The sequence below is a fragment of the Dermacentor albipictus genome, chromosome 1 (genome assembly GCF_038994185.2).
Source record: "Dermacentor albipictus isolate Rhodes 1998 colony chromosome 1, USDA_Dalb.pri_finalv2, whole genome shotgun sequence".
Taxonomy (NCBI): Eukaryota; Metazoa; Arthropoda; class Arachnida; order Ixodida; family Ixodidae; genus Dermacentor; species Dermacentor albipictus.
The window spans coordinates 161,974,617-161,988,927 of NC_091821.1; the positions used below are offsets into that span (position 1 = coordinate 161,974,617).

The following is a 14,311-nucleotide window of genomic DNA, read 5'->3' on the forward strand; positions in this document are numbered from 1 at the left end:
CGTGGCGTCTTCTACGTGGAAAACGGTTCTGTGAGACATACTGAAGTGGTTTCAGTCGGTATCGCCAGATTTTCTGCTGGTGTTGAACTGAACAGAACACGCAGCGCGATGTGTGCGCGCGCGTTCGAGCCTACAACCAGCCTCAGAAATCAATTGTGTATTTCTGAAAGTTCCAGTCACTAATGTGACCTTATTGCAGTATTATCCTCTAGTTCTAAGCTGCGGTTTTGGAGCAATGAGACATACGTGATGATCGTAACAGCATGGGTACCGTTCTGCTACGATAGGAGCTGTGCTGTCATACCTTGACAAGCGTTGAAACTGTTAGCTGCAGATTAGATTGCGTGAATGCTTGGTTCGGTGGATGAGGCTTCTACCCATGAATAAAATAGTTTTGGTTAGTAATAACAGTATACCTTACAGTGGAAACTATATTCGTCCAGCAAAGTGACCGTTTACGATCTGCGCGAGCATCCTGAGCAGTAGTAAGTGCTGGATTACAGATATCTTTGTTCTATATAGCGCATGGTCCAAGCATGCGGCATCAACTTTTATAGATGTAGAAACGTTGTGCAGCATGACTGTGTGAGGTCGTACTGCGTCGTTAGCCCGTTTTCTCTTTCTTTTTCGAGGAAGAGGATGGCAACCGATTTTTTTTAATGTGTTCGTTCAGTTCTCTATGACGCACTCACACGTATTACGGAAATTTTGTCCTCAAGAATAGCTATCGCATTCTTTTCATGCGATCCACCTCGGATATTATGGCGTTACAGGGCAAAAAGTCAATGCCGAAGCACATAGCTTATATATGTACCATGCTCGTTCACCAACCGCAGTGATCGCTGTGTTGAGCAGCGCCATCGGCTTCATGCAGGAAAGCTAGAGTAGACATATAATGATTTCAAGCCTATCTAGACTTAAAATGCGTGAGAACGATGCCACCGTATCATGATAATTTGATAGCACCTGCCGCTTGGACGCTTCGTGGTTGCCTTAGGTTGGCCGTACAGGAGCATGCGCTCTTACGTGTTATGTTTTAGTACCTACACCAACCAATCAGATAGTGAGCAGATTTACCATCTCTTGCTGGTAATACAGAGGCGCTGGTTCTCTTGGTTGAATTAAAAGCGATATAAGCAAAATATACGCGAACACATAGCGATAATGCTATGTGTTCATATAGCATTATTCATATGAACATATAGCGATATACGCAAACACATACGCACACCGCGGCTGATAATGCGCGTCGCGTGGTTGCACCCCGAAGAGATATTTCAGCGTACTGTAGTCACCGATACACCGAAAGGCTTCCCTGACGACCTTATATGAACGGACATTGAGTAAATTTTACAAAGTACGATCTAAAACGTTTCGAAATCGTTCCGCAGCACGCGACTGCAATACTTTCAAGCAGCGCCGCGCCGGATCGCACAAGCCAGAGAGGAGGAAAGGCTCGCCGCGCACCCTTTCCTCCTTGCCCGATGAAGAGGTCTATAGAGGGCAAAAGCCTCGGTGATCCGAACGATGGGAGAACCAATTTAAAGAAACCGGGACTCTGTGAATGGAGACGTTGTTCACTTCAAATGGTATTTTGCTCTTATTCTGATCAAGCCAATAGCTTGCAATATCTTGCTGCTGCTCTCTTGCCCACAGAGCTTTCTGTCTCATTTTATGCATGTACTGTAGATGCGTAACTCAGCTTGTCCTTAGCGGTGATGTAGGATTAAATAGTGGTCATAGCACCAGTTTTCAGATAAAACTTCGTGCTCATCTGAACCTGATCAAACCGATAAGGACTCGAACAATATTTCCGAAATGCTGGCCAAACTATTGGCTGGGCAGAAACGGATGGATCGTGACATCGCTGACATCAAGCTATTCCAGCAAACCGTCAGGAATCGTTTCAACGCTCTGGAATTGCATGTGGCCGCCATCAAAAAAAAAAAAGATTCTAGATCTCGTTTGATCATTCTGACTCTCATGTATGCTCTTTATCTCAGGCCATTTCGGAACTAATAGAAAAAAATGATGACCTTGAAAATTGTTCCAGACGGAACAATATAATTTTGCATAGACCTTGATGAACATGATGCGGAAAACTCTCACATGATTTTGTCTAGTGTACGTCAGTTTTTCACAGAGAAACTTCCAATTGAATGCCTGCCCAACGAACGCTGTCACAGAATTGGCACCAAACGTGAACGTAGATCCCACCCAGTTATATTAGACTTCAAGAATAAGACTGAAATAATTAAAATTGTCTCAAAGCTTAAAGGAACACAATTTTACGTCGCTCAAGATTTCTCAGCTAATGTACGAGTCATTCGCAAAAAGCTATAGGAAGCAGCCGCTTCTTTTCGTGACCTTGGCTCTGTGGGGAGGTTGCGTTACGCCCACGTTCTTATAATTGGTGCCTGCTACAGGTGGAATGACACAGCTAACGCGCTAGTTGATGACTCAGGTCTCGCTGCAAACACCATAATGAATAATTCCAGTCTTTCTGAAGGCTTGCCAAACACTCGCCTGCCTACGTCGTCTTCACATTGGTATATCTGCGACTCTTACATGCTTACTTTCTTGAATTTGAATGCAAGAAGTCTAGTCGATAAGCTCCCGCTGTTTCTTTCCCTGGCAACCTCCTATTCCCCTCATTTTATTGGTGTCACTGAAACTTGGTTTCACGATCACATATATGACTCTGAAATCACTTCACACGGCTATGTAGCTGTCCGATCAGACCGCAAAACTGGCAACAGAGGTGGAGTCGTCGTTCTTTTTCTTTTTTTTTAAATCTGACTTCAAGTTTTCAGTTGTCTATCTTCCAGAAGATCTTGAGTCTGTTTGGTGTAATTTTTACCTAGGCGAAAAAACAATCATAGGGTGCTATAACGTAAAACTATTCCAAACTTTTCTATTCCAATTCTGTAATCAGCCCTCCGCGATCGGTCAAACTTTTTTGGGCCACCCCCACTTCACCTGTATGTCACGCGACGTCACGAAAACCGCGATAGCTCGCCATCTCATATGACGTGTACACACTGATTATGCATGATTTGACTCAAAAAAAGAAAAATTGTTATTTCTGATTCGACTCCTTTTCGCCATTAGCACCCAGCTATTGGTCAAAAGTTTTCGGCTGCACCCACTTCACCTGCCTGTCACGCGACGTCACAAAACCGCAAAAACACAGCTCGTCAAAGTGACGTGCACGCATTAAAGATGCAATAATATGCCGAACAAAACTGAATTTTCTTCTGAATAGCCTCAGGCTGCCCCGTTCCGAAAGGAATAAAAGATGACTGCCACCGATCGCTCAGGCGCTGGCTACTCGCACATGCCGGAGAGCATGGGTGGCCGTGTAACGTTTTCTAGCACTTTCGGAACGTGTACGACTTCCTTCTGCCAGCTCTTCTTTGCTGAGGATCTGTTTTAGCGTCATTCTTAAGCTTCCGTTGCATGCCGCTGCGATTTTCGACCAGCCACCGTAAACTAAGTAAGGGAAAGCGGACCAATAGCAGACGGCGGCACCACTCTCTTCATCCGGTTATCGACTTTCAGTGCAGTGGCTCGGCCCTGTCGAATCCCTCTCCACTTGAGCGTGCTCCTCTGCTCCTCGCCTCTTGTCAGCCAATTAGATAATACAACCCGCTCAGTGCAGGCAATGTTATTCGTTTTTCAAGCAAACAAAATTGACTTCCTATGAACGAGGAGCGCGTTTGATTGGTCTGTTCAGACAACTCTGCGGGTGACCGCCCGGTGTTTACGTCGGCGGTTACGCAAATTTGACATCCGGAGACTGGAATAAAACATATTGGAATAGTTTTACGTTATAGGGCCCATAGTCTCCGTTTTCTACCATCCACCTGCCTCCTCACCCGATAACATTTCTGTTCTCGCTGATTATATACACGTGTACATTTTCCGTGCATCTAGTTTAATTCTAATGAGAGACTTTATTACACCAGATATTCACTGGCCCTCACTATCGCATCGCAGTTCTTTAGGTGGCGAAAAAATTAGCGTTTCTTTATCTTTTGGGCTTATACAAGTAGCTGATGGCGCAACAAGAGAGAACGCACTTCTTGACCTCGTGTTTATTAGTTCAGACCTTGATGATAAGCTGCCCGAGTGCGAAATTACTGACGGAACTTTAGAACACTAGGCATTGTTTATATCGCTAATTTGCACAATCTACCCGCCGTGGTTGCTCAGTGGCTGCTGAGCAACCTGCTGCTTGGGCTGCTGAGCACGAGGTCGCGGGATCGAATCCCGGCCACGGCGGCCGCATTTCGATGGGTGCGAAATGCGAAAACACCCATGTGCTTATATTTAGGTGCACGTTAAAGAACCCCAGGTGGTCAAAATTTCCGGAGTCCTCCACTACGGCGTGCCTCATAATCAGACAGTGGTTTTGGCACGTAAAACCCCAAATATTATTATTATTATTAATTGCACAATCTGTAAACCACGTGCCGAAAACGTTTTTCAACTTTAATTGCTCTTACGACACATCTATACATGAAGTTTTATCAAAAGGCTTCGAATCATTTTGCACACTCAGTAAAGATTGTGACGTGTATACACTAGCGGACCAAATTTGAAAACATCACAAAGCTGTGTATTCAACGCTTTGCTCCGTTAAAAAGTAAGAAAAAAAATGTGCCATCGCTTGGATGAAAAGAGAAATTTGGAAATTATCTCGTCGGGTTAGCAGACTGAGACATTAATAACGCCGTTTCACCCTGATGCCATTGCTAAATTCACATCTGCCAAAGAGGAACTAAATTTGAAAATAGTTATGGCCAAAGATTTTTTCTTTGATTTCGAGCTGCCAGGATTTCTAAGAGTAATCCTCGGAAGCTCTGGCGTTTTATCATGCCTTCTACTGATTCTTCATCTTCATTTACCATCAATGATGAAAATGTAAATGATCCTGCACGCATCTCCAATGCATTCAATGAATATTTCCATTCTGTGTACGCAAACGATTCTCATGTCTACGCTGCTTTTGAAAAGGATTCAGATTTTTTGTTTCCAACCTTACAGTTAATGGCGTCCTTAATTTGATTTTACATTCAGAACAAATGAAATCTAGTGGCTATTACGGTATTCCCAACTCGTTTTTACTTCGGTATTCCCAATGTACCTCACGCTATCGTGAAATGATATTCAATAAGTCTTTAGAAAAAGGAATCGTTCATCGTGGAAACTTGCAAGAGTAATACTCTTGTATAAAACAGGTAACTATGTCTAGGAGTTCCACGAGCGACTTCGAGTTCTCTTGTAATAGCTGAGACTCGCCAATCACCATTTCCAGTTATGCGAACTACAGAAACGTGCCGGCATTATTTCCGCCTTCAAACCCAGCATAAAAACCACCCATTGGCTCTAGACATAATGAAACGAGATAGAAGTTATGTTCATATAGAAATTCAAAAAAATCTTCACATATTGCCAGAAAATGAATTTTGGAACTCAGACATCGAATATCCTCCATGGCTGCTTACAGTTCCAAAAATTGAATTGTCAGTAGAAGGGATATTCAGCAAAAGAGACATGTTCATTCATGCTGCTCAACAACTAGCACTATACCAGATATATATGCGGTATTCAGGATACACACACGTCTATACAGACGGCTCCAGTACAGCAACCTCTTCAACTTCATCATTCATTATACCGCACCTCAACAAACAAGAATCATTTAAGTTATCTTGTGCGACTTCGTCCACAACGGCTAAACTGTTCGCAATCCTACGTGCGGTAAAATTTATATTGTCAGTAACAGAAGCGCAAAAATGGGTAATTTTCAGCGATTCACAGGCGGCTCTAACATCACTCTGCAGCACAAAGGGGAAAACATTCAGCGACAGTATAATATATGAAACACTTAAATACCTCACAAAGGCAAGCGAAGCGAAACATGCAATAGCATTCCAGTGGATACCAGGGCATTGCGACATTCCTGGCAACACAGCAGCCGATGAAGCAGCACGACAAGCGCACCTGAAAGATGATACGGCTCCGCTCCCAATATCAAAGAATGAATTGCGCTGCATTATAAGGACAACGTCTTTCAACGTGTCTAGAAACACTTGGTTTGGCCAGAATTCTAAGAGCTCTGACTTATATCATATTGATCCATTTATTGAATTCAAATTTTCATTGTCATTAGATAGAACTATGGAAACGCTCATTCATCGATTAAGGCTAGGCACTGCCTACACAAAGCATTTCTTACACAGAATTACCCGAGCGGAAACCCCCGAATGTGATTGCGGATTTGTAGATGAAGACTTATATCACCTACTTCTAGATTGCCCACATCACGACACACCAAGATGCCGACTTAAATCAGCGCTAAGTAAATTAGACCGCAGACCTTTCAGTTTAAGGAAACGTTTGAGCTCTTGGCCAACAACGGCCTTGCAGAAGAGCGCTTTAAAAGCACTAAAGACTTTTTTTGAAGACAGCGGCATCGCTGGACCTTATTAGTGCTTTCATTGTTCTGTTCATTTCATTGTGACTCTATATATCCATCTGTTTGGGAATTATGTTATGTTGACTGCTTTGTTGTGACTGTATGTGCTAATATATTTAGACGATGTATATACCACCCGCTGACTAGACCATGTGTTATTAGGCAACAGTATCGTTTCTACTTTCTACTTCTACTTCTACTCTATTCTACTCTACTCTTCTACTTTCTACTTTCTACTTTCGACTACATAGGTGTGGAGACATTTGCCATAGTCTTCCTGTGGAAACGTTGCTTTATAAGTCCTGGTGCTTGTGTGAAATGATTATTTGATATGTAACCGTGAACCCTGAATGATGTATGACGGAACCACCCAAGGGATAAGGAGTAGCCGGCGCCTTAAATTGCGCGCCAACATCTCCTTATATCATATCAATAAAAAAAAGAAACACGACAGACGTAACAAATTACAGACCAATTTCTTTAACTCCTCACTCGTCCAAAATACTGGAACATATTATTTACAAGATTTTGTTCAGTCGAACAACATTCTAACTAATGTTCAGCATGGCTTTAGACGTGGTTTCAGTACCATCACACAGTTAACTGACTTTACTCATGACATTGTTTATCAATTAGATCTCGGTTAATGCTATCTTCATTGATTCTTAAAAAGCTTTGGATTCATTACTTCATTTTCACCTCTTGTAACAATTAAATGCAGTACTGAAGAATTCCCGTCTGGTCGATTGGATTGCTAGTTTTCTTTCTAACCGGTCCCAATACGTCGACTTCAGTTCTGCAAGATCAATTCTTGAAGTAGGCTCTGAGGTTCCTTAAGGACCAGTCCTGGGTCCTTTATTGTTTTTTATTTATGTCAATGACCTCTGAAAAAAATGTTTTTTTTTCAGCATTCATTTTTACGCTAACGATTGCTTCTTATAGACGTGATTGACTGTGCGACTAGTTGTAAGCGATTGCACGATTCGTTTGTCTCTTTCGGTGCTTGGTGTGAAAATGAAAAATTAACAATAATTTCAAAAAGAACGGTTGTTTTGTCCTTCACGAAAAGAGCGGGGCGTATAATTTCGACATATTCCTTGAATGGATCATCTTTAACCAGAGTTCGGCAATATAAATACATTTGCTCACCATCTCTCATGGACTACACACATTGACCACACATGTTCAAGGGGCCTAAAACAACTTGGATACCTACGTCGTACTTTGCAGAAGGCTCCGAAAGCCACTAAACTCTTAATGTATAGAACTCTTATTCACCCCGTTATCGACTACGCCACCTCAGTGTGGTCACACCATAACCAAAATAAGATAATCAAACTAAAAACAGTTCAGAAAAAAGCCGTTCGCTTCATTTTTCACCAGTATGAACGCTATTTTTAACCCTCGTCTGCCATCCCTACGCTGAAACTAGCATTACTTTCAGTACGTCGTGATGCGGGATGATAAAAATTTTTCCACAACATAATTAACATGTCATATCATACTTCAAACACTGCTTGTATATCTTCCAGCAAATCTTGCACGCATAACTTGCCACTAAATGCCACTACACCTCGTAGACGCCAGTGTTCTTAATTCTCGTCAAGAGGGAGAGAACTGCGCGTTTTCGTAACGGCGCCATACAATTATATATTGTGGCGTATTGTTTCGATGTAGTCACAAATGCGCTCATATACGGCAATTTCTTGTTTGCTGACATGGGGCGCGCGCTTTCATTGGCGAGTAGACAGCAGCACTACTGCTATCGGCAGATATCGGCAGCTATCGTGTCCATGGTGGCCGAATTTCGATGGGGGCGAAATGCGAAAACACCCGTGCATTTCTTGGATTTAGGTTCACGTTAAAGAACTCCAGACGATCACAATTATGTCCGAGTCCCCCACTATGGCGTGCCTTATATTCAGATCGTGGTTTTGGCACGTTAAACTCCAAAATTTAGTTTTAACGCATCTCACTCGATGACCGTGGAAGCTCCCTGTCAAAACGCTGGAGGGAGGGAGCGCAGCAGCAGCAGCGAGCGAACTGACCTTCGTGCTACCCCTCGTTTCAACGAGAACTAAGCGGCTAAACAACAAGGCACATGAAGCTATGAGCTATCGGCGCGCCTAGACTCTGTGTTCATCGCAGATTGCTTTCAAGATAGCGCCCACGCCACCGCGCTAATGCAGAAGCCGCCGCAGTAGAACGCCCCCTCCCTCCCCTCCCCCGGTGCCTTGCACACGAGAGAACAGGCGCACTTCCTCCCTGCTTTTCTCCCTTGCGCGCAGAAAGTTGAACCGCCATCGTTAGCTCACCATTGTAGGCTTTCACTCGCTTATGCAGCATACGGCGCGCGACGACGATATTATCACCCTTGGACTTTATACGGAACATCACGGCCACGGCGAGAACGATGGCAGAAATGCGCCTGAAGTGTCCACGTAATTGCTATCGCAGTAAAGAAATGATTTACAACCCAGTGCTTGCTGTGCACATAAAGAAAGACACAGTTTCGCCGGAAAGGCGAAGCATCGATTGCGATAGCAAATTAACAGACAGCCATACCAAGTAAGGATAGCACTTTTATCGGCCGTATCAACTTGTAAACATTCGCTTGCTAGCTAAATTAACAAGCCTGGTGTCAGCGTGCTCAGCAAACGTGAACACATAACACTCGATGACCGCGGACACTCGCTGTCGATATAGCGTGGGCAAGCGCGGCAGCAGCAGCGAGCGAAGTGACGTTCGTGCGGTGTATCGATTCAACGCAAACTCTGCTACGAGAACACACAACACACACAAAGCTAGCCAGACTCTGCCACCAGCGCAGATTGCTCTCAAGATACGGCTGCGCGACCGCGCGCAGCCACTGCATACGCAGTATGCAGCCGGAGTAGAATCACAGAACACCTATGGTAGAATGCCACTCCCCTCAATCCCCTCCTCCCGGTGCTTCGAAACGTTGGGTGATGGTTGGGCGCCTCGCGCGCGGCGGACGATGGCGCACTTCCTGCCCGCTCTCCTTCCTTACGCGCGGGCGGGATTAAGCCACGATCGCTGACTCCCCTCGCATGCTTTCACTCGCACATAATCGTAGGGCGCGGCGATGGTGCTTTACGGTGCAACTATAACTACCGATCTCAGAGGCCCTGTGCTGCAGCATTATGCCTACGCCTGTCAGCAATGACTTGAGGCTGCGGGGACAGGTGACGCAGCAGTACACCGAAGTTCTCCAGCACCCTAGGACCTCATCGCAAAAAGAGGCACGTTTTCTCCAGCGGGCGACACACTGCACTATTTCAATACGCCATAGCTCCAGCATCGGCACCCGCGGAATGCGCGCCGCGATCTACTGCGTTTGTGGTTCCGGGATGAAAAATCAAGAAGGAACCCTCCTGGGAAGTGCATCAATGCACAATTTTGTCTCGCTGTTGTCGATAAAAGTATTCTTGCATAAATTTGTTGCCGCAGAATTCGAGAAACGTTATAGGCGGTACGCTTCGCCAATCGTACTTTTTCCCTCGGCAAAATTTTAGCAGTCTCTCCGTACAAACTAGATTCGTGTGATGTGACCGCGTAATGAATCTTCACCACTGTTTACCCACTAAATGACGTGAGACCTTCAGCCATCTGGTGATGGTGGTGGTGAATTGTAGCAACAGGCGGGTTTAGCCTGGCGAACAAGGCCGGCAATTGCTCCGCCCGAGCGTCTCGCACAATACCGCTGTAGGGTTTCACCATGTGTCCATCAAACCAGTCTCTCTTAAGAACTCGATGAGGAGACGTGAAGTTTCTTTTCGGGCTATAACTGATCCCGCGGGAAATATAAGGTGGTGCAGGCGCGCATGCGGAAGGTTCTTGCTTTGCAGATTCTTCAGGAGAGTGTCTCTTTCATCTTGGAATTGCTGGCAGGACCACAAAAAGTGCTCAATGTCTCCTGTCTCGTTGCATGCCGGACAGTTCGGAGAATTGATTCGCCCCGTTTTAAATAACCAGGCCGGTGTATTTGCAGATCCTGTCCTTATTCGATATAGAAGTGTGGCTTCCTCTCGGTGCAATCGCTTGGTTACGCAGGGCATATGCGGTGGAACCCAAAGCGACGCAAAGTGATTTCGAATGTCAGATTTTTGCACTTGATTACTCTTTGGGGCCTTGATTTTGGGAGGATGATAGAGCGCTGCGTATGCAAGCGCATCAGCTTTTTCATTTCCTGAGATACCAATGTGGGAAGGAATCCATTGAAATTTTACTGTGAAGCCTTTGTTGTTGAGCTCTTTCACGATGGCTAGTGATTTGCGTGGGAACTTGAGGGATGGCAAACCACGGTATATTTGTTGTAATGCGGCCTTTGAGTCCGTAAGGACAACCACATTCTGCGGAGGCAAAGTCTTTAATTTGCGCAGAGCAGAAGCTATTGCTGCGCCTTCCACAACTGTCGGCGAGGCTATACAGTCCAGACGGCCAGACCACGTATATCTTAGAGAGGGAATATAGAATGCAGCTGCACAGCGGTCTTCGTCTGCCTTGACAGAGCCATCTGTGTATACTTGTAGGTGACTCGGGTAAATCGTGTTCAGGTGTTCCAGGACTAATGACTTGGCTTCTGCAGATGGAATGCAGCTCTTTGATTGCAATCGTGGTACACTTAAGTTGCATATGATGTCCTCGAATGTCCAGGGTGGTTCTATCCTTTCCCTCTGTCTCGAGCAGCGCAATCCTAATACGCGAAGCGTGTTCAATGCTGCATAAAAATGTGAGCGCGGCCTGTTACCTATACGTCGTAAGAGCGCTCTACCGGGCGTAGACTCACTCAATCGTAGGAGCTGGATCATCAGAGCCTGGGAAGCCTGAAGTCGTAGAGGGCGTGACTCAGCTTCGTAGAGCACTTTCTTGTTTGACGCTGGCTGAGGGACTCCAAGGCAAAGTCGGATACCTTTTCTGTGGATGGCTTCTAAGCGCTCGTATTGGCTGTCTGAGGGTGACATCAGAGGTAGCTGATACAGGATTCGATTTGTAACCAACGCTGTATGTAGCCGTAGCATGGACGTCGGGTGGTTGCCCCAGCGTATGCCAGCGACTCGCTTGAGCACATGTAGCCTGGGTGACGATGACGCAACAACGTGGTCAACACCGCGGCGCCAGAGTAGCCTGTGGTCTAAGGTAACGCCCAGAAATCGGACGTTGGTGACTTGTCGAATCTAGTATCCGTCCAAATTCAGCGTCAAACGTGTAGATTTTCTTTTCACTCCAGGAAATAGTACGAATGATGATTTTTCTGCTGATAGTGATAATCCAATCGTTGCCAAGTGGCCCTGAATGGCTTTTACTGCTCCCTGGGCTATTCGTGCAAGGCGGCGATGCTGGTAGCCGGAGACCCAAATGCAGATATCATCGGCATATATAGATATCTTCACTGGTGTTCGATGGTTTAGTACACTTGGGAGGCTACTCATGGCAGTGTTAAATAATAAGGGAAATAAAACACTCCCCTGTGGCACACCGCGAAATATACGTATTTCATCGCTCAAAGTGTCGCCGAGACGAACTCTGATGCGACGATCATTAAGGAACGTATGTATGAAGTGCAAGAGATGACCCGTGACGCCTGTAACTTGCAACTGGCTGATGATGGCTCTTTGAGACACGTAGTCGTAAGCCTTAGAAACATCCACGAAAACAGCAAGTGTCGACAGGCCATCCGCACTGTAATGTTCTATGTGGCTTAGAAGGTCCAGCACATTGTCTTGAGCGCTTAGACGCTGCCGAAACCCAGTCATGCACGATGGTAGTTTTCGACCCTGCTCGACATACCAAGTGAGTCTTGTGCACGCCATCTTCTCCATTAGCTTCGCTGCACACGAGGTCAGTGATACCGGTCTGTATGAGTCCAGAGCTGCAGGATTCTTTCCAGGCTTCAGAACCGGTACCACCCATGCTACCTTCCATAAATGTGGGATAGCCCCACTGGCCCAGACTTGGTTAAAAAATGCCAGCAAATCACGCCGTCTCTCAACCGGTAGGTTAGTCAGCATCTGATTACTGATGAGGTCAGGTCCCACCGCACAGCGTCGTCGGAGGCTGCTCATAGCTAGTTCCAGCTCTCTGAGTGTGAAAGGAGCATCCATTATAGACGACGATAGCGGCGGTGGCGGGTTGGTTGTGCCAGCTGACCTTCCGGGAGAGTATATTTCAGCGAAGTCATTCGCAAGACAAGCGAGTGTCTTGCCTAACTTCAATGCTAGGGCTTCAAATGGCTTGTTTGGTCGAAAGTTTCCAGCAAGGTTATTAACGACCCACCATATCCGTGGAACTGGCGTGAAGACCGATAGGCTTGCACAAAATGATGCCCATTGATCTCTTCTTAGTTTCCTTGTATAACGTCGAATTACTGCGTTAATCCTGTTATGTATAGTCTTCATTGATGGGTTGCCTTTCGTCCTCATCAGCCTCCGTTCCGCTCTTCTATGGGCAGCGCATAGATTTTTGAGCTTTAGATCGGGAGCGGGGAAGTGGTCGGGTAGCTTCAGCTCAGCGGTAGCCAATCTCTTGCTACGTAGCATGTCCACGAACAGGTTTCCAGATGATTCGCTTAGGCCGTCCCTGTATGTATCCCAATGCGTCACAGGACAGGATCTTCGGCCGTTGGTTCGATATCCAGCAATGTTAACGAAGACAGGAAAATGATCACTGCCCATTCTATCTTTACTAGTCGTTGACGATGCGAGGATGTCCGTTGAGTGTAACGTCAAGTCAATGACACTGTAAGAGGCCGGTGGTCGAAAAAACGTTGGCTGTTTGTCATTTGCCACGCAGAGTCCCTCGGTGTTTAAAGCGCTAACAATTTGCTTTCCACGTGCATCAGTCGCCTTGTCGCCCCAGAGAGTATGGTGCGCGTTGAAGTCGCCACATATAATCCTAGGAGCTGGGCAGCGGCTGCAGAGGTCTCTGATAATTTCTCCCATCGAGACCTTCAGGCGAGAGCTCACATACACAGAGGCCACGCTGAGGCTTCGATTACCCAGCCGCACTTGTACAGCAGTGACTTCCAAAGCACTGCTGCAAAGGTCTTGAACTGGTGGAACGTAATGTGGTATTTCACGTCTCACATATAGCATGGCGCTTCCGTTCGGAAATGTTGGAATACTTTGGTTTCCATGTGCGACATAACCAGCAATTGTTCTGGAACTTGGAAGACCAGCCTCGGACAGGGCCAATATTGGCACAGGCATGTTGCGTAAGAAAAGCGACAGTTCAGGTAAATGGCGCGCAAGACCCTCACAGTTCCATTGCATAATAAGTGGCACCTGTGGACGAGATGGTGAACATTGTATCCTGACCGTATCCATATTGCTAGGTGCTTTAAGAAGAGGTAGAGCTGAGAATCACTGACTCGAGAGCGAGGACTACTTCGAGCATTTCCTTCATCGAGCTAGCCGGCATCTTCTCTATGTGTGATCGCAAGGCCTTGAAGAGAGCACGTAGCACCTGCTGACAGTTCTCCTGTGGTGTGTTTTCATCGCAACGCGATTGGGGTCGCTGCAGTACAGACAAATAACTTCGCTGTTCCGGTTGTTCAGCAGTCTTCTCTTCTACGGGGCCTCTGTTCATTGATTTGACTGTTTTAGCCGGTCCGCTGCGTGATGGCACCACTGTGTCCTGGATTCCTGGAGAAGGCTTCAGGCTTGGAAAATCAGTTTCACTCTTTGAGCTCCATTTCATTGCGTCTGACTCTCTGTGTCTTTCTGTCGTTTTCTTCGTCGTATTTTTCTCATCGTTCCCTGTTGGCCCCAAGATAAACGTTTTCTTACGCTTTATTGCCGCTGCCCG

At 45.9% G+C, this 14,311-nt stretch overlaps 1 long non-coding RNA gene across 1 annotated transcript in view; it reads left to right on the forward strand.

The window, feature by feature from the left end:
• Positions 1-14,311, forward strand: part of LOC135911375 (uncharacterized) — a 51,376-nt gene that overhangs the window by 4,638 nt on the left and 32,427 nt on the right. The gene's annotated exons all lie outside the window — the stretch shown is intronic.